The sequence below is a fragment of the Eurosta solidaginis genome, chromosome 4 (assembly GCF_040869045.1).
Source record: "Eurosta solidaginis isolate ZX-2024a chromosome 4, ASM4086904v1, whole genome shotgun sequence".
Taxonomy (NCBI): Eukaryota; Metazoa; Arthropoda; class Insecta; order Diptera; family Tephritidae; genus Eurosta; species Eurosta solidaginis.
This window is the reverse complement of record NC_090322.1, coordinates 176219327-176238917: the sequence shown is the minus strand read 5'-3', so window position 1 is coordinate 176238917 and position 19591 is coordinate 176219327. Positions and strand designations below refer to the sequence as shown.

The 19591-nt window shown below is 35.7% G+C and overlaps 1 protein-coding gene across 4 annotated transcripts in view; it reads right to left on the bottom strand.

The window, feature by feature from the left end:
• sn (fascin domain-containing protein singed) overlaps positions 1-17773 on the bottom strand; it is a 166654-nt gene extending 148881 nt beyond the window's left edge. For 3 of the 4 annotated variants that reach the window (XM_067783943.1, XM_067783944.1, XM_067783941.1), the window contains exons 1-2: positions 17663-17773; positions 13025-13283 (exon numbers count right to left, since the gene is read on the bottom strand). The gene's annotated coding sequence lies outside the window, so the exon portion shown is untranslated. Of the gene's footprint in view, positions 1-13024; positions 13284-17513; positions 17641-17662 lie in introns of those variants that run through there. The other variant, XM_067783942.1, reaches the window with a different exon arrangement.
• Between the last annotated feature and the right edge of the window lie 1818 nt (positions 17774-19591).

Here is a 19591-nt window from a genome sequence, read left to right as displayed (position 1 = left end):
TAGTCAAACGACTGTGAAACATTGACCTCTGCCACCGTTAGGTCAAGAGCTGTTGACTTCGTTCGCAGTGGCATCTAACTGAAATCATTCAGTCACTTTATGTTCAGTTGTATTGTCTTTGCGAAAACGATGTCTTAATATCTTGGTCGAAACTAATCAATTTTCCGATATCGCTGGAAATATCTTAGCCAGTGTTCTCTAAAAAAGTCGGCAAAGGTCAGAGGCCCATCTCAAGAGGTCAGTGAGCTCTGAGTTCACAGATATTGCTTCAGTTAATGTAGTCAATGATATCTTCATTGAGTTGTCCGGAGAGGGTTCGGGAATGTCTACAAGCAAAGTATACAGTATACTGGAACGATTTTCCGTCATCCCTTGTCAAATTTGGTAAATTTTGACAAGGGATGACGGAAAATCGTTCCGATATGCATTATTTATCCACCCTGTTCGAAAATCAACAAAAGCTTTTCGAGGCCGCCAAAGGTGAGCTCCTAAGGAAAACTGTCACAGAAATATTGGCGTATTGAAGCTTTTCACGATCACCATCATACTATGGCCTAATAAGTTTAAAATTTTTTGTTGCGCTATACGGCGCCAATTGAAATCATCATGTGAGTTTAAGTAGTTTTGCACCTAGTCCTTCCAGCGAAGTGCGGACCGCCTGTGCTTCCATAGGCAGGTTCTGATAATAATACATTTTGGGCTGGAGCATCTTCCTTTATGTGGATCTATGAAATCTTTCGCTGTACTCTTCTTTCAAACTCTCCCAAAGCGTCATTCCTATCTACACCAGCCTTTGATTCAAGGGCAAGCAAACTGTTAGTCGATCTTCTAAGAGACAGAAAAAGAACTCCTCCTTGTTGCTGCCTTTACAGGTTCCTTGTTTGAGTGAAAAGAAGACAAGTTACCGAAGAATAGATAAAGAGAGGGCACCAGTAAAGTTCTTTCAACGTATTGTTTGAGGTAGTTATAGGGAGGAAGGAAATGTCGCATTATAGACTGACGATAACGCGATAGTATTCAGAAGTTTTCGCATAGATGTTGGATGTGCATGGGGAAACATCTTTACGATGTTTAAGCTATGGTCAAAGTGTGAACTGGAATCATCATATATATTATTTGTAATTGCTGTTTTTATATACGGGTCCCTTTTTCGGTCTTATTTGGAATCCAAATCTATAAATAAAGTTTTGGTTGTAAAGATGGAGATTCAGGCTATTAGGGAGCTTTGGGCAATTTTGGTCGTAGTGCTTTTATTTAGCTATATTTTATGAAAAAAATTTGTTAAAAATAGACGAGTGCTCACACAAAGAAATCTATTTGTAATATGGCACTATTGTTAATATTTGCACTGCATTACCGGCAGTTGCTATTGCACGCTAGATGGCAGCACAATCTGAAAGTTTTAATTGATTGACGGCAGTTGATATTATACGCTAGATGACAGCGCAAGCTGTAAGTTAATAGAACAGCTGATTTCTGTTGATATTTGATAAAAGACTTTTATATTGGTTGCGCAAGATGCGTACGGGTCAGGCTCGTAATATAAAATTGAGTGCGGGTCACTTTGTCACTTTTTCTTAACTTGACAACTTGGACTGACGGATAACGCTAAGTTTCTTGGATCCGTCGATGGTCATACCATTCTTCTTACGTATGTGCATATGTACATGCAAACGGAGGATAACAAAAGTCCTCTCAATTTTCCTATGTATTGCGAAATGTGTGCAAAGAAGAAATGATAACTTGATTTTGCCGTTTGTCTTTATATATAGCGATGTTTATAATATAACGGACTATCACAATCAGTTGTTAAACTCCATTCTATTTCACCTCTTTTTGCCATGCAATTTCTATGATGCTCTTGTTTACTATATAGCGTGATTTGATGTTGCTGCTTTTGTATTGGCCTTTCTTCTTTAATTGTATTTACACTGGTTACTTGTTTTCCAATATATATATTTCAGTATTGTCTTTTCAGTCAATTGATTATACTTAGCTGAGCAGAGCTCACAGAGTATATTAATTTTGTCCGCATAACGGTATCCCGTAACGGCATACACTAATCGAGATAGATATAGATGCCAACCTAATATAAACGCACGCAAGTCATTTTCTGTCAAAAATTTCTTATGCACATACAACTTGTATGAGAACAACCCAAATTGAATTTGCTGCGTGAAAACCTAACTCGATTTCCAATTTTTGTTCTGCGTGACATTTAGATTTGACGTTTGCACACATGCTTTACATTGTCGCAAGGCATGCTTATTTGGGTTAGGGCAAAAAACGCCGGTTGTTTGCGTGCGCTAAAAAAACGCAGTGCGGTTTTATTAGGTTGGCATGATAGACTTCTATATATCAAAATGATGTGGGCGAAAAAAGAAATTCATTTAGCCATGTTCGTCCGTCTGTCCGTAAATACGTTAACATGAGTAGATTTTGAGGTATATTAATGAAATTTGGTATGTAAGTTCCTGGGCACTGATCTCAGATCGCTATTTAAAATTAACGAAATCGGACAATAACCACGGCCACTTTTTCGATATCGAAAATTTCGGAAAACCGAAAAAGCGCGATAATTCATTACCAAAGGCGGATAAAGCGATGAACCTTGCTAGGTGGGTTGAACTTATGACGCAGAATAGAAAATTAGTAAAATTTTGGACAATGGGCGGGGCACCGGCCACTTTTAAAATAAGGTAATTTAAAAGTTTTGCAAACTGTAATTTGGCAGTCGTTGAAGATATCATGATGAAATTTGGCACGAACGTTACTCCTATTACTATATGTGTTCTGAAAAAATTAGCAAAACCTGCTGACGAACACGCCCACTTTAAAAAAAAATTGTAAAAGCAAATTTTAACAAAAAATTTAATATCTTTACAGTATATAAATAAATTATGTTAACATTCAACTCCAGCCATAAGTCGAACAAAAATTTACTAATCCTTATGAAATTTGGTAAGGGCATAGCTTTTATGACGATAACTGCTTTCTGTGAAAATGGGCGAAATCGGTTGAAGCCACGCCCAGTTTTTATACACGGTCGACCGTCTGTCCTTCCGCTCGGCCGTTAACACGATAACTTGAGCAAAAATCGATATAAAAAAATAAAAATAAATGTAAGTCGCGATAACCTCCAAAGAGATCTAAGGCCGAGCTTACTTAGTTCACGTACTTATCTGAACTAACTTTATCTTGGTTTTAAAAATGGGGGAAATCCGACTATGACCACGCCCACTTTTTCGATATCGAAAATTTCGAAAAATTTTAAAAATACCATAATTCTATACCAAATACGAAAAAAGGGATGAAACATTGGTTTGGTTTTTTGACGCAAAATATAACTTTACAAAAAACTGTAAAATGGGTGTGACAACTACCATATTAAGTAGAATAACATGAAAAAGTTCTGCAGGGCGAAATCAAAAGCCCTTGGAATCATCGCAGGAATACTGTTCGTGGTATTATACATATAAATAAATTAGCGGTACCCGACAGATGATGTTCTGGGTCACCCTGGTCCATATTTTGGTCGATATCTCGCAAACGCCTTCACATATACAACTAAGGCCCATTCCCTTTTAAAATACTCATTAACACCTTTCATTTGATACCCATATCATACAAACACATCCCAGGATTACCCTAAGCTCATCTTCCTACATGGTGATTTTCCCTTATTTGACAAAGGATGAAGGAAAGTCGTTCAAAAAAACGTCACCTTTGGTCTACAATTTCGTCGATATTTCCCAAACGTATGTGATATGGAATTAAAAACCACTTATAAACACCTCTCTGAAGTTGGCAAGACAACTTTTACGTGGAAAAAAATTACCTATTGGGAAAATTGCCGTGAATTTGCCGTAATTTAGCCGTGAAACAAAAAAATTTGCCGTGGCCATATTTTAGAAAATACAGGGTGGCACGCTAACTTCACGTGAAGTTAGCGTGCCACCCTCAGAAAACCACCTTAGAGGCCAGCTAGGAAGATAATTCTTGCACACGAATTTGCCGTAAATTTGCCGTAGATAAATGGCATATTTCATAAATTCGAAAAAAAAAATTTTAAATTTTTTTTATGGTGCACCGCCAACTTCACGTGAAGTTAGCGTGCCACCCTCAGAAAACCACCTTAGAGGCCAGCTAGGAAGATAATTCTTGCACTCGAATTTGCCGTAAATTTGCCGTAGATAAGTTGCATATTTTATAAATTCGAAAAAAAAAATTTCAAATTTTTTTATGGTGCACCGCCAACTTCACGTAAAGTTAGCGTGCCACCCTCAGAAAACCGCCTTAGAGGCCAGCTAGGAAAATAATTCTTGCACACGAATTTGCCGTAAATTTGCCGTAGATAAGTGGAATATTTTATAAATTCGGAAAAGAAAATTCAAATTTTTGTATGGTGCACCGTATGGTAAGTGGCATATTTTATAAAAATATATAGGCGCATAGTCAAAATAAAATAGGTTCTAAATTTAGTTACAGCTTTTTGATAATTCCAAAAAAAAAGTGTGCAAGAATTATTTTCCTAGCTGGCCACTAAGATGTTTTCTGAGGGTGGCACGCTAACTTCACGTGAAGTTGGCGGTGCACCATAAAAAAAAATTGAAATTTTTTTTTTTCGAATTTATGAAATATGCCATTTATCTACGGCAAATTTACGGCAAATTTGTGTGCAAGAATTATTTTCCTAGCTGGCCACTAAGATGGTTTTTTGAGGGTGGCACGCTAACTTCACGTGAAGTTGGCGGTGCACTATAAAAAAAATTTGAAATTTCTTTTTTCGAATTTATAAAATATGCCACTTATCTACGGCAAATTTACGGCAAATTCGTGTGCAAGAATTATTTTCCTAGCTGGCCTCTAAGGTGGTTTTCTGAGGGTGGCACGCCAACTTCACGTGAAGTTGGCGTGCCACCCTGTATTTTCTAAAACATGGCCGCGGCAAATTTTTTTGTTTCACGGATAATTCACGGCAAATTTACGGCAAATTCACGTGCAAGAATTATTTTCCTAACTGGTGTCTAAGGTGGTTTTCGAAAAGTGACACGCTAACTTCACGTGAAGTTGGCGGTGCACCATAAAAAAAAGTTAAATTTTTTTTTTCGAAATTATATAATATGCCACTTATCTACGGCAAATTTACGGCAAATTCGTGTGCAAGAATTATCTTCCTAGCTGGCCTCTAAGGTGGTTTTCTGAGGGTGGCACGCTAACTTCACGTGAAGTTAGCGTGCCACCCTGTATTTTCTAAAATATGGCCACGGCAAATTTTTTTGTTTCACGGCTAAATTACGGCAAATTCACGGCAATTTTCCCAATAGGTAATTTTTTTCCACGTAAAAGTTGTCTTGCCAACTTCAGAGAGGTCTTATAAACCATCTACGAAACCCTACGAAACCAACGCAGTTAAGCTCTCAGCTGAGTATGTAATATTCGGTTACACCCGAACTTAGCCTTCCTTACTTGTTTTCTTTTAATTAGTCACAAAGTTGCATACCTGTTTGTGTAGAGGCTCCAATTGCTGTTGTAATAACAACAGCTACTCCAACAAGTACAAGTACGTGGTCAGGTCCAAACAACTCTTACGTCTTTGTATATGTATGTATGTATATGTTGGCATGTAATTATAACGTGCAATATCTGTTTTTCAAATGATGAGTTCGCTATCACTTCTATTGGAAATTAATTGTTTGATCAAAAAAATATATCTAAACAAATGTATACACATTTTTCACATTAGTTTGTTCAATGATAGCCTTACAAACTAGAGATGCGCAGTTAGGGAGCTTATAGCAAGTCTGTCTTCTGAAGCGAATGAAATTCACAGACCCGAAAGTTCCCGCGTCAATGGAACTAACACCAGAAGGTACTGGTCCATGTGGGTCATCGTACCTAATTTCTCCACAATAAAGTCGACTAAAATTTTTCTGAGTATTGACGAGTTATCGGTTTTTTATCGAAGCTTTATAAACTTGCTATCTAAAAGTTATCGATTTACTATAGACAATTAATTGATGTTATCTTTTTGTTATCGAAAAATCATAGACTTTTTGATCGAAAAGCTGTCGAACCATTATCAAACAATTATCGATTTATTATCGAAAAACTATTCACTTATTACAGGAGTTATATCAATTTATTATCGGCATGTTTTCGATGGTTTATCAACAACATCGATTTGTTATCAAACAAATGTCAGTAGAACTTCAAAATAAAATGGATGACGCATCTATAACCCGACCATAACAAATCAATAACAAAGCAATATGAAGTCAATCACTCTGCTATATAAAGCCGATAAAAAACTGATAACTCGCAGACGATTTCGGTTTCGTTAATAAGCCGCCACTAAAATAATAAATATTCGGTGTCGGATGTTAGTGATAAGAACTTCTTATTTAGAAGCCGACGAAGGTTGTTGTTGTAGCAGTGATTCGCCCCATCCAAAAGGCGCAACCGATAACAAATTGCCATCAATATCCTCTAACGGTAGGCCAAGGAAACTTGCAGTTTCAACAGGGTTGGACCATAGTGATAGGGGTGTTAGAGGCGTTGATTCCGCCCTACAATTGAAGAGATGGTTGGTGTCATGTGAGGACACATTGTAAGCAGGGCATACATTTTGTACGTCGGAGTTGATTCTGGATAGGTAATACTGTTTTCACACAGACGGCTCATTGAATAATAAAGGCAGTTTTCTACATTAAGACGCTTATTGAGCTCAATCTTCCCTACAAAATTCGAATCTATTATTATTTCATTAGTAGCTAATCGAATTCCTAATGAAGTCAAAAGCACAATGCAACTCTGTTGGCAGCGTTTGCTTCCATTTCCGCTTCTTAGTTTTTGGTGTGTTCAGTGCTTAAAAATGTCATTTGTCAAAGCAAATGTCATTGTCTGCATGGCGGAACGATACAAGGTGGCCGCATCGAACAGCTGATTATAACCTTTTTTATTTGATTTGATACATCAACTACCGGCGCAGTACGATTTTGACATTTGTCCATCGAATTTACAAGTACATGGAATTTTTTTTGTTTGTAGGTATGTCACCATGCTCCCACCTTGTATCGTTCCGCCATGATTGTCTGTCTCATCCTTCATACTAATCGAGCAGTTACTTCTGTGTGAAAGCAAAAAATTTACGATTTCATTAGCAGGTGAAATGAGATCATTAAGTTTCTGTGTGAAAACAGTATAAGAGTTTAACTTGTTACAGTACCCAGATCGAAGTTGAGCTAGAGTGACGCGCGTTTCCCTAGGAAGAGTGCGTTCCTCTTCTGCCAGTTCTGGGTATTTTTCTTTAAGATATGGATTCGCCGGGCAATTCCTGGCATAGAGGTCCAACGCCTGTTTGTGGATATCACCGGAGACCTGCTTGTGTTTTTTTGCTTCATACGGCTGTGTTCTCAGGTGCCATATTTCCTCATAATGCTTGCGTAGATGACTTCTTAAGCCCCTGGGAGGCGGGATGTCTTCAACCAAATGTCTGTTGGGATTCCCAGGCTCTGTAAATAAGGTCGCCAATGCTTTGATCGATGACAATGTCAGGTTTCGCAAGGCGAAAAAACTGCTCAGAACTATCCATCAATGGACACATCGAAAATGTAACGATTGCTTCGAGTAACTTAGCGACAGTGGAGAGTTCTCAATGGATGACTTGCTTCTTTTTTATAGGGTGAGACAAGAAAAGATTCCTTCCAAGTCGTCCGGAAAATACCATACTATAAGGAGAGGCTAAACGGATCAGTAAAGGGCTGGTAAATGCATACTGCACATTTATTAAGACAACATGATGGAATTAAATCAGGACCGTATTTGAAAGGTTTTTTTATGTCTTAAAGTGCCGTCACGTAAGCCGTTTTTTCATATAGACGCGTTTTAATCAATCTCGTGCATTATGAGTAGATTTCACGTATTTTTATGGAGAACGGTAGATTGGGCAACACTAGCGCCATCTGACATGGAAAAGTAACCAACTCCGAAATTTTGTTGCGAGCAAAGCATAAGAAGAATTCGAAATTTGCTTTGGCTAAAGGTGCTAGCACACTTTGCAAGTGAAATTATATTTCCCACTCGTTGGTAACTTTTCAAACATTTTTCGCAATTAAAAACTGCAATATAGCAAATGAATACGACACAAAACATGTTAGCAAGTATTTTTGTAGCATAGGGAAAATGTTTATAGCAGTGCTTCGCCAAATTTTGTATGTGAATGGGCAAGGCGAAATAAACTTCAATTGCCAAGTCTGAAGTTCCTTCATATTGTAACGAAACTTGGAAAATTCCGCTTATTCCAAACCTAATGCTAATGTTCGAATCGCTTAACTGTTGAATAAATAACTACAATATTCAATAATTCAAAATGGTCTTTATTAGACTACTTTGAGAGTACTTATACTTCACAAGTATACTTCACTTCGCAACTAATAGCGTGCTTAAATCAAAATGATTAGTCATGCCTCAGCTTACGCTGCTTTTATACTCTTGGTTCCCTCGTTCACCCATTTCTCCTAAGATCTAGTAATTTCGTGAACTTAATGCTTGGTTACCAACCATATACATGTATATTTGTAGTTTGTAGCTATATGCGTGTGTATATGTGAGTACTACGTCGGCTGATGATGACATGCGTTTGTGAGTAGCTCTCCGCTGCCTTGTAGGCATGTGTGTAAATCAGGGATAACCAAAATTGAAACTGTGGCTGTATTAGTGAGATCGCGATGATCTTACGAATCACTTGATGTACGATTCATTCGCCTATTGGCAAGCAACGAGGCAACATCATATATAAGAATTTTGTTTATTTATGCGCTAGATTACGAAATTTCGCGCATAAATAGCATAGTCGTACGAAAGCAAGCGACACCAATAATCGATGTTGCTACCATTGTTTACTATATAGTTTGGCAGCTTAAGTAGAGGTTATGTTGCGAATAGAGTGGAAGGCAGTGGACTAGGCAGTCGAATGTCATATAAAGAAGGAATGGTGTTCGGAGATTTTTCAAAGTTAAAAAAAAAAATGATAAAAGCTTTAATATAAATAAAACTATTGTTTTAATAACAACAAAAACGCCATATATATACTGTATACATAAATTTGTAGGGATTATCTCACTTTAAAATTTGAATTAAATAATCTAAAGTTTTGTTTTGAAACTGAGTCGAGAACTGTGCGTGTGAATGTGAGAATTTTCACCGATCAGCTGTTAGTTGCGCTACTTGGTAAAATTTACAATGGTTGCTACTCTGCTTGTCGAGCGACAACTAAAGACGAAAGAGAATAACAATACGTGTGAAGTGGCGCCAATAATTACTAAATGGTTATCCCTGGTGTTAATGATGATTGATTTGTTTACGTATGTACGAGTGGCTGCATAGTATCGCTTAGTGATGGTAATATACGTCACAATATTTAAAACGCAACATCTTGGTTGATTGTGGAGATGTTACTGGAATACATAGCTTGTGTTAAACGCATCTATATATATGAAAAATTTCATTGTGTCGCCAGCTTTAAGGTGTAATCTTCATATGTATATATTATTTCTAATTGCTGTTTTTATGTACGGGTCCCTTTTTCGCTCTTATTTGGGATCCAAATCTATAAATAAAGTTTCGGTTGCAAAGCTGGAGATTCGGGCTATTATTAATTTGTTAAAAGCAGGCATGCTTAACGAACGAAACGATATCATTTCGTTACGATAATCAACGCTAATAAACGGAACGAAGTCACTTCGTTTCGTTTATTAACGTTAAAATCGTCAAATTAATTAATTAATTAATTAATTAATTTGATGTTCTTAACGTTAATAAACGAAACGAAGTGACTTCGTTTCGTTTATTAGCGTTGATTATCGTAACGAAATGATATCGTTTCGTTCGTTAAGCATGCCTGGTTAAAAGTAAACGATTGTGAGCACACAAAGAAATCTATTTGTACTATGGCGCTATTGTGAATATTTGCACTGCATTACTGCATAGATGGCAGCGCAAGCTGTAAGTTTTAATTTATTAATAGAACAGCTGATTTTTGTTGATATTTGATAAGAGACTTTTATATTGGTTGCGCTAGATGCGCACGGGCCCGGCTCGTAAAACATATTCAGGAAATAAAGGAGTATATAGATTGAGTTACTTTATTGCAGTTCTTATGGATAATTTGTAGGTGATGAAATAACCACAGTAAATACTTCGATGATAGAATTGATCAAAGAAGTTTGGACTAAATTATCATGGAGATTGTGTAGTAGAGCAAATATGCCAATACCGATACAAAACTCCAAATAATCAAGATGGCAACACTGCAGTAAACTAACTAAACAACCGGCTGCCAATTGGAATTGCTAATCCACCACCAATGCCAAGGTGAAGAAGCCGGTTCAGAAATTGAAACAAGCAAAACATACAAACAAACATACATACATACGTACATTTGTATTAAATAGTTGGTAAAAAGCAGTCTAAATCTGAAAATTCTGCAGTTTGCTCTACTAGAGAAAAATCCACATGCCCAACAACGAAAATAAAAGAGAAACAGACAGACAGGTAAGTAGGTATGTACATATGTGAAGTAAAAGGAATATGATGAGCGAATAGTAAGATGCAATTGATGATAGAAGTACAAGATAATTTAGAAGAAATAAATATGAATATTTATAGGGACACAATATGTAACTGGAATTACATTAAATATCTTTATTAAAAGAACTGGTAGCTACATATATAGAATAAAAACGAGGCTGGAAGGCAAAACTTATTGTTATGCGAGTTAGAACACGTTTCCTCGCAAACTGAAGTTTGAGTAAAGCCCCCATTACTGATACTTAGCATAGACTTGACTTGACTTGACGTAAACTTGGCAACTTAGCCTCGATTATACTCCACTTGGCGCATAAAATCTGGCATCATAATCAGCGTTGAAATTTATTTTTAAATAAATGTCAATTTGTATGACAAAATGTCAAAATGAAATGGAAACAAACTGCAGCGTGTTTCAAGCAGAAATCCGCGCGATTTGGCAAGCCTGCAAATCACTGGGGCTTGAACGTAGATGGTAAAGTTTGCATCCTGTCGGTTAGCCAAGCAGCGATAAAAGCGCTTTCCTCGCCACATATTAACTCAAAATTAGTGTGGGCTTGTAAGCGACTCATATCCCAGTTAACCACCAATCTAGAGCTATGCGTTATCTGGGTCCCAAGTCATAGGGGGATAGAGGGTAACGAGAAGGCCGACGAGCTGGCACGCAGGGGCTTATCGGAGATGAGCGAGGAAACAACCAGTGTCGAAGTAGGCATATCCTTAGCAGTAGCCAAGAGGAATATCCAAAGCTTCTACTTGAAGAAAGCACAAAGCATTTGACCAAACTATGATGGAAAGAGAACGAGAAGTCTTCTGAACAAATCCGGGGCCAACACACGTAAACTGATAGCAGTCTGCACCGGTCATTGGACAGTAGGTACGCATGCGGAAAAGATGGGCATTCCGTATAACAACTACTGCAGAAGCTGCAAAGATCCAAATGCCACAGAGACAGTAGAACACTTTATGATTAAATGCCCAGCTCTAGCTAGAGTCCGACCAAGGCTCCTTGGAACTCCGTTTCTAGAAGACCTCAGAGGTTTATCTGTGATAGCAATCCCGAATATCCGTAATTTTATCAACAACTCTGGCTAATTGTAGTACATTGACCGTAACATTCCGTAGGTTTTAGACGAGTTACATGGCATCAAAACGGCTTTATATAACTACTTGGGCGACCAGGGTCGCAGCGATTTCACACGTTTACACATGCTTTAATCTACAATGAATCATCAATAGATAATCTACGCGTTTACATACATATGTTCCATCCCTGGAAACTAAACTATTTTCTGTCAAATTTTCCCTTTATCTTTTATTTTGTGCTTCCAGTTAGATATTACACTCTAAAGGTGAAACTTTTTCTATGAAATAAAATCCGCATCTCTAAAGCTTGTTCATAATTACCGATTATCGAGAGTAAAATTTATATGAGAAATCTTGTTATATAACACAGGCCGACAGCATCCCAGACCCAGAAACCGGACTATATATTTTCGAAGGATTTTGATGCGATGAATCGAAATCTGGCCTCAAAATTGCTCTATCAGCTCTGGTTTTCGCGATATCCTAACCTAAAAGTGCAAAGAACACCGTTTTTGCCCATATTTGAGGTTATGTAGACTTGCAGATGTTTTCTTTCACCAAAATAATAGGCTGGCATCTTTAAGTACAAGTCTTCTTCTTTCAAATGGCGTTTCCCCAGGGTTAAGTGGGTTAGCCTGCTTGCGGTATTATAGGGGTGGTTTCTAGGGCTTAGAGCTGTGTGTGACTTGGTACCCGAGGGTTAGATAGTGTAGGGGTGTGGTGAGTTAGCACACTTATGGTGTGAGACAAAATTTTAAGAAAAATAAGACTCAATTCAAGAAAATTAGTAATCGACTATATCATGTCTGTGTTATCTCAATCGATTTTCAGGTGTAGGAAAATTTATAAACATGAAATTTTCAAAATACGATATCTCAGAGAAAAAAATGATATTTGAGCAAACTCAACGCCATTTGAGAGAAGAATACTTGTGTTTAAAGATGGCATCCTTTGATTTTGGTGAAAGAAAACATCTCAAATATGGGCAAAAGCGGTGTCTTTTGTCATTATAGCTTAGGGTATCTCAGAAACCAGAGCTGATAGAGCAATTCTAAGGCCAGCTTTGGATTAAGCGCATCATATACCTTCGGAAATATATAGTCTGGTTTCTTGGTTGAACGTTGGTTACTGTCGGCCTGTCTAATTAACGATTAGGAGATAAGTACGAAAATGAAATAATCTCGTTTTATGTAAACTAGGTCTTAGAAAGAAGCGAGTGGAGTTCTTGCCCGTTGTGGCGACTGTAATACAGATTGATAATATATGCAATATATCTTTTTTTTATTGCAAATTTTTAATAATTTTGCAATTTATAAATTTATATAAAACATTTCTTTGGCAATTAACTTACTTTTTATTAGCTTGATATGATTGGTTGTAGAGATTTTCGTTGTTGTTGCCTTGCATACGCAAATGTTTTCTGGATCACTTTTTGAGGTAACTTTTTGTTGGTTATTTATCCCTTTTTTGTGTTTGTTGTTTGTGTTTAGCTTTTGTTTTTTTTTTTTTTTTATTGCACACACTCACTATATTGTGATACTTTAAAAGGTTTTATATATTTAAATTTTTTATTTTGTAATTATGAGTTTACAATTGCTTGCCGTTCGGAACTAAAAAGAAAGCACAAACCGCAAAATAATGCAAATACTTTCTTCTCATTTTTCACCTTTTACACACGTTTTTTGCCGTTCGCCCGGGGTTTTCATGAAGATATTTACGGAGTTGCGCAGAAGTGTTTCTACACTATTTTACAAAAACAAGTAGAACAACAAAAAACAAAACAGTCACCCAAATTGGGGAGTATTTCTTTGTATTCACACAATGCAAAGGATTGATGTACGAGAGCGATTTTTTTTTTCAACAAAATGAGCCAATTTCTGTTAATAAATTATGCAAAATTATTCAATATGACTTTTCACAGGCACTAAAATTTAGACAGTGAATTCCAATTAAAAATGAAAATTTTAATATCCTGATTGTGTTGTATTTTTTATTGTGGACATTAGGTATGAAAGAGTGTTGTGTGTCTGAAACACATTGTCTAGGTACAAAAGCAAAGGCACAAAGGGCGGTTTCGCTATTTGTCTAACAAAGACAACATATACCACACAGTGGCTCCGGTTGTACTAAAAAACAGTAAACATTTTATATCTGCGCCATTGAAAATTTTATACCTCCAAAGTCTACAAAAGTCGGTGAAAGTGTTGACATTACTCCTGCAGAGGGAGTGAATGGATTTTGATGTTGTTGTTGTTGTAGCGATAACACCACTACCCGCAGGCCTTAGGGAGTGTTATCGATGTTGATGGTCCTTTGTTGGATCCAGATCCGGCACGTTCCGGTAACGAGCATTATTAAGGTACTAGCCCGACCATCTCGGGAACGATTTGGTATGACCACATGAAACCGTCTAAGCCATACCCCCGTCACCCCACTAGATCCATGAGAAACTTGGGGTCGCCAGAGCCTCGCCTGTTAAAGAAACAGGATTCGCCACGGGTAAGTGAGGTTGACAATTGGGTTGGTGAAGCTATATTTTGCGCTGGCAACAACTTGAAAGCGTTGCGCTACCCCAGCTTTTGAATCAATTTGGTATTTTAATCGCCTCTTACGATATGCATACCTGCCTAGAACGGATTTTGATAACAGAGCGTATCGAAAAAGAGCGAAATTTCGACATCATGTATTATTACAATCCGTTCATATTACGTTCGCTCTTTTTGCACACCTAATTTACCCTACAATGTCAACATTTTCAAAAACTTTGGTACATTTTGGTGATATAGGCCCCTATTATGAGACAAAATCGATATTCGACTGTGGTCGTTCGGTATTATGATACTAATTCGAGAAAGACTAACGTGAATGTGAACTTCGTTAAATGTCAAAAAGATGTGAAATAAAACAAAAATATTTATTTAGCGCAAAAACGTAAGTAAAAGTATAACTATGGCGGAATTGTGGTTTGACTAATCGTCAGATGAAGAGGAAAGCTTACTGGAACTAGCCAGCAGTAGAAAAGGGTTAAACTATGCTTGCAATCTATTGAAATTGAATTCGACCGCATAATTGTAGCTTTCTAAACAAGTTGTTAATTTTTTTTGCAATTTTAAATATTGTTTATAAATTTATTTAAAACTTCAGACTGTCCAAAGAAGCGTACATGTACTGCTCTAGCAATGCACAATAGTCAAATATATTGCAAACACTTTAAAATTGCCCCTGAGTTTGTGCTCAGGGTCCTACCAACTGAACATTGGGAACGTTAATCAATCGGACTTTTTCTTTTCTTTTTGCCACCAGCGGATTTTGTGCCACTATTGAAGCCCGTCTTTCAAGCTGTTTTTTGGGCCCAAGCCTATTTTAAATAAGTACATTTGATAGTTTAAAATTAAAAAAACAAATAGAAGGTAAATAAGAAAAACTTTATACATTTTAAACAATTTTCTTTCAATTCAATCGTCGACAAAAAATCTCTATTCGAACCAAAATTATATGCACAACGAAAATTTCATCAGTGATGAGCTGTCATAATACGAATTTGAAATTCGATTCATTATGCTTTTCCAGTGGGAAGATTTATTGTGAATAGTCCCTATATATTTTTGCAGAAGTTTAAAACTGCTGATTTCTTATTCTGAAACTCAAATTAGCGTGTACTTAAAAAGAAAAATAAATTTAAATGAAATTTAACATGTCAAAAATTATTTTTTAAAGTCTGCTGCACGCCAAAATTGTTATGTATTAAAAAAATATGTTTTATTAAAAAAATTAGCAGCCAAAAATTCAAAAAAAAAAATAGTTTTTCGTAATCTAATAATGATGAGACGATGAGAAACAGAAATATATTTTGCATTATCTAGAAATCCATATTTAAATGCAATGTTTGCTCAGAGGCAGAACTTATAGAACAAAATAATTAAAAAATAACTGAAACCAGCGCCGATTTTAACGGTAGTTAAATACAAACTAATGAAATTAGAAAATACTTTTAAAGCAACTAGACTCTCAGAACTTTTACAATTTTCCAAAAAAAAATTTTCTTAGCTTTATTAAGGCTGTGTTTCCTCGAAAGCAATGAACATTTTGTCAAATAATTTCAAAACAAAAAATAATTTTGGTTTTTAATTTTCTTCAAATTTGCTAAAAAAAAAAGTAGAAACCATTGTGGATAAAACAAGTGTGATATCTTATCAGTCAACTGGCTGCTGGCGACCTCTGCTTCTCAAGTCTCCCAATAATCCAGAGCATTCCCGTGAGAATTGAGCGGGATACGGAGCTGGAAAACTCACTGGATGATGGTTATTATCTGGAAAATTTCTCGTTTTTCTTTTTTTTCGTGCTTCCAATTAGGGATTACACTTTAGAGGTGGTATTTTTTCTAAAATAAAATTCGGCATCTCTAAAATTTGTTCATAACGATCGATTGTCGAAGGGAAAAATGTATATGAGTTATTTAATCAACGATTAGGAGTTAAGTACAAACACGAAGATAATCTCGTTATATGTAAACTAGGTCTTACGTTTTGTCTCACAATTCTATACAATTATATATCAATTGCATATGATTTGGCCGCCAATTTATATGATTTTTACAACCAAAAAAAAATCATAGCATTTTTCTAAGATTTCAACTTTGTTCATTTTTTAAAAAGTAAAGTTTTGCAGAAGTTTTTTTTTTGTTTTTTTGTCCATTAAACAAAATTATCAGGGTTTTTTATAAAAACATTTTCTTACAAATTTTCTTTTTTGTATTTTTTTGTTAATGTTAGTAATATTTTTTTTACTTTGAGGATTTTTAGATATCCCTATTGGAAATTATTATTATTATTGATAAAAAAACTTTGAAGAATTTTAGAAGGAAAAGTACATAAATGATGAATGTATTAAAAATGTGTATTTAGAAAATTCAAAAACTTTTTGAGTAAGCGCAAGGTGCATTGCACATCTTAGTCTACTCAAAATGCACACAATTATTTTTTAATTGGAAGAAAATCTGACACTCTTTCAAAAAAAAAATTTCAAAAGCCATTTCGAATTTTGAGAAACTTAATTCTTATACTTGGGTAAGCCACAATAGATTAGACCACAAAGCTGCATACTCAAAAGCTTCTTAAAGTTCTAAATACAATTTTCGAAATTTGAATTAAGGTTTTTAAACACGCTTTTTTTACGAAAATAAAAAAACAATAAATAAATAAATTTTTGCCGCTTTTGACAGCTTTACCTCAGGTTTGCACAAATGTTATTGATATCAAAAAAAAAACTTGTTTCGTTAATATCAAAATCGAAATTGAGCTTTTTTGAGGAAATTATATATGGAAAAATATACTCAAACTCGTAGAACAGTTCTTTATTGATATCAGCAAAACGAAATTATTTCGTTAAAAAACAAAAATAACGTTAAAATTATTTGAAAAACAATTCAAACAAAAATATATTTATTTATTTTTGATGAAAATAACGTTTTTATGCAGCCTTGCTTAAGCTATTAAGCAGATTGGCCTTAAACCAACGAAACAGAGAGCCAATCTAACGAAGTTTTACTCCTTGCTACCTTGATCTCTACCTAGTACCTACATATATTTGCTCCAGTCTCATATACAACCTTTCGCCCATTTTCAGGAGACTCCAGCCCACTGTGCACCGGTAAATGGCAGCTTCCAATGCAATTATACATAGACAAAAACGCAAAGTACTTTTCCTCACGTCTAGCAGGCTAGCAACACCACCCATCCTACCCCTCCACACACTTTGAGAGAAAACACCTTTTTTTTGGAATAACACACACACACACATATACATATATATATACAGGATAATCAATTTACTTCACATACTGGAGTTTGAGTGAGTTTTCACTGAAATTTAAATCAATCTTTTTTATTAAATTTATTCAAACATTTTTAATTTGATTTATAACTGAATTTGGCTCAATTTATTTGCAAAAAAAATAATAGTGTGCAAAAAATTTTTTCATGGATTTAACTTTTTTCTTTATATTCAAACACTTTATTTGCAACCGATTTATTTTGCTCAACTACACAAATCGGTTTTTTAAACACAACCACTAACAACGCGTTGCTAGCTCGAATGATTTGGTCTTTGCTACCGGCTCGCATGAAAAGTCGCTGTTGTCAGACAATGCTGCCAATTTATTTATCTTTTATACGTTTGTAAGCACTTGGCGCGAACATGTTTGTGTTTCGAAGTTGCAACAGGCTGCCATGTGTAGTGCGAAAGATAAATTTCTAAATGTCTAAATTAAAATTGAGGAATTTTTTTTGTACACCGAATAAGTAGGTGAATTCAGTATAACAGCTGCGTCACTTAAGCAGTTTTTCATATAAGCTGTATTTTTTTTTTTACATCTATATACGTTTACGCTTAAACTTTATATGGACTGCTAAGCGACAAACTTTAAACACCTCTGAAATTGCTGCGCATAAAATTTGTCCTACTAAAATTCAATACGCATTATACTCAGATGTAACTGAAATATGTGTTTTGTTTCACCCTCTACAATAATTCTATGTATTCTATAAGTGTCCACAATTCATCGCAACTGATTCAGCTATATGTTATACCCTATGGCCATCAGAGAGTTGTGCCTCCGCTTTTCGGTACACCCTGTGCTGTTAGGTTAGTCATTTAACCACTGCCGCTAGATGGGTCTCCTAAGCATTATCTAAGCGATGATAGGCGTTTTTGTTTTCACGCGCAAACGAAACGTATACGCGGGTAAAAAAAAGACGGCTATAGATTTGTTTAACACAAGCTTATGCATTACGAGTATATTGCACGTATTTTTATGGAGAACGGTAGATTCAGCGACACTGACGCCATATGATATGGAAAAGTAGCCAACTCCCAAATTTTGTTGCAAATAAATCATAAGAAGAAGAATTTTACGTGTGCTTTGGCTAAGGATGTTGGCACACTTTTCAAGTGAAATTATTTTTCCCACTGGTTGGTAACTTTTCTAACATTTTTCACAATTAAAAACTGCAATATAACAAATGAATACGACACAAAATATGTTAGCAAGTATTTTTTTTGTATAGGGAGAATGTTTTTAACAGTGCTTCGCGAAATTTTGTATGTGAATGGGCAAGACGTAATAAAATTGCCAAGTGTGAAGTTTCTTCATATTTACAAACGTAACATCCTGTTGGATTATGGCGATGTTAAAGCCTTCCGCGATTTACAACCAGATTGACTGAATTTTTGTATGTGCGCGTGTCGGGTATTTGACGCTTGCCCTGCGACTATCAAATAAAAAGCCATCAATCAACATTTGCATTGAGAAACCATAGCGTTCGGACATGAATATGTCGTCGTCGGATGATGACTTTTTTTACTTGCAACTACAGCAGTTTTATTAAATAATAAAAAAAATTAATAAAATGTTTATTAAATAATAATAAAAGCTTTACATTCCATAAAGCTGGTAAACATTGATAATTTTCAATAAATTTTAATATGAATTGCTTTTCTTCCGCGCACTTGTTCATTTTGAATGTCGACACAAACTAAATACAACACTGCGTTTTGTCAATCACACCCCGCGACTATCAAATAAGCTAGCGTCAAATGAAAAAATCAAAAATTTTTGATTTTCATCAACGTGTAGCCGACAACAAATACGTGTGTCACGAAGCCACCCGACTGCACTAACACACACAAAATTCAGTCAATCTGGTTGTAAATCGCGGAAGGCTTTTAAGCTTGTGTTAAACGCATCTATATGAAAAATGTCATTGTGCCGCGGCCTTCAAGATGTGTTAGGCCTTCTATATGGATTTCGATGCGATTTTTAATCGATTCAATCGATCTTTTTTAAGAAATGAAGAATCGATTTTGTTATTGGAATCATTCGATTTATTTAGCCTTCGAAGTTTTAATCATCTTTCAGAAA